We start from the raw sequence: 2230 nt of genomic DNA, 5'->3' as shown, positions 1-2230 counted from the left end.
TGCTCTGAAGACAAATACAGCAAGGGAGTGGTAGGAGAGCAATGGAGAGCTCTTTTAGACCAAGTGGTCAGTGAAGGCCTCTGTGAAGAGGGGGGACTTTGGAGCAGAGAATGGAAGGGCATAAGCAAGCACACAGATCTCCAGGAAGAGCCCTCCAGGCAGCAGGGACAGCAAGTGCAAAGGCCCTGAGGTGGGAGCAGCTCATGTTACATTTAGAGAAAGACATAGCAGGGAGGCTGGAGCAGAAGGAGGTGAGGAGGGACCGCAGAAAGGACACCAAAAGGCCTTCCCACAGGTCTAGGTGAGTGCTTTTGATTTGGTTCTCCAGAGACATGCCCCTGGAGGGAGGGGGACCCTATTGAGGACAAGAGGCAGAAGGAAAGGAGGAGTCATGTCAGGCCCTCAACCCCTCCCTACCACCCTGTGATTCACAGGTTTGTGAATCAAAGACTGAGTAAACCCTAAGTTCCCCTGATAAACTCACTCAGCAGCAGAAAGTTAACAGGAAGCGAGAGGAGAGAACTTCACGCAGATGCCACACGAAGGAAGGGGAAGAAAGCTCAGGAAAGTCTCAGGCAGAGGGCAGGAGGGAGCCAGGGGAGCCGAGCAAAGAGGCAAGACCCCCACACAGCCAGGGGCTCCAGGATGACGCACAAGGGGACAGCGGCAGCAGTGGCAGCCGGGGCTCGGCACAAGGTGTGACGCACGCCGCCTGCTTGCAGGCTTGCAAGGCGGCCAGACACAGACGTGACGTGCAGCCCCAATAAAGCCCCCCGAGAAGAAGAAGGGACGCAGGGAAGGAAGAGGAGGGGGGACACGTGAGGTAGACAGCCAGGCGGCGCATCGCGGCCAGCGGGACAGACGGGAAGCCCGGGACATCAGAGACAGAAGGACCCACAGACAAAATCACCCAGACAGACCCCTACACTCGGGGAGACACAACCAGAGACACGGTGATGCTCGCAACACGTGGAGACACAGCCAGGAGGGACCCTCCCTGATACACAGACAGACATCCCCGCACACGCACATCACTGCACACAGACGGGACTGGCCAACAAACACACACATGAGACAAAGACAGACACACAGAGAGACATAGAGACACAGCTGCCACACAGACACATACGGACCCACCGACACTCCCATTCACACGGACAGAAGTCGGAAACCCAGGTCGGGATGCACAGGCTGTGTGACGAGCAAAATGAAGAGAAACAGACACAGGCATACAGGCACTAGAATGTCCTGACAGTCGGGGACACACACACACACACACACACACACACACACACACACACGCTCGCACATCCAGACCCACAGAGAAGCAGGAAGGCCAGATACACACACCGGTGTCTGTCCCTGATGCACAGACAGATCTCAATGCCTGACATGGACAGAGATGCAAAGCCCCTCACTCTGACATTGGAAAGACACAGTGTGATGTTGGAGACAGACGGGCTGGACAGCCCGAAGGCAAGACCGAAGCAAAGGGAAGTTGGTAAAAATTAGAAGATGAAGAGGAGGAAGAGTAGAAGGGGCCTCATGCCGCACCCCGGCCCACGCGGCTCAGGGTCCCTCTTCCACATGAGGGTACCAGGCCACGTATAGGCTTTGACCACGAGGCCTGCCCCACCGTGGGCCCTCTGCCACTGTTTGTTGACCAAATGCTCGACCAAATTTGCCCAATGCCTGAAAGTCGCTTTGGGAGGCCCCAAGTGCAGACCAGAGCATTGCAACAGGAGTCAGGGGGCGGGGAGCCAGTGAGGACACTGGAGCATAGCCCAAGAGAGGGGACAAGCCCCAAAAGAAGGCAAGGTGCTGGAACGGAGAGGAAGGAGCGGGGCAAGGCCCATGTGGGGGATCACATGAGCAGGAAGTAGGCAGGGAGGGGACAGAGGAGCCGGGACAAGCCCAGGGGTGGACCTGGGTGCTCAATGGGCAGTGGTGCCTGTGGAATGTCCAGGAGGCAGGTGTACGGGGAGATCTGCCAATGGGAGGGGAGAGGTGAGGCCCAGAGTGAGTGAGGCCACCAGGCACGGGCAGGAAGGGAGAGGAGGGCGAGGCACAGAGAACGAGCCATCTGGGAGGTAAGGAGAGACTCAGGAGATACAGAGTCACTTATGTCTGCAGAGGCAAACCCCAGGCTTGCTGGCAGGCGGAAGAGGTCACGGTGGGAGCCGTACTGGGGGTTGAGAACAAAGTGCAGCTGGACAGAGAGGGAGAAGGA

The sequence above is a fragment of the Canis lupus genome, chromosome 26, assembly GCF_048164855.1.
Source record: "Canis lupus baileyi chromosome 26, mCanLup2.hap1, whole genome shotgun sequence".
NCBI lineage: Eukaryota > Metazoa > Chordata > Mammalia > Carnivora > Canidae > Canis > Canis lupus.
Note: the sequence above shows the minus strand (reverse complement) of the source record.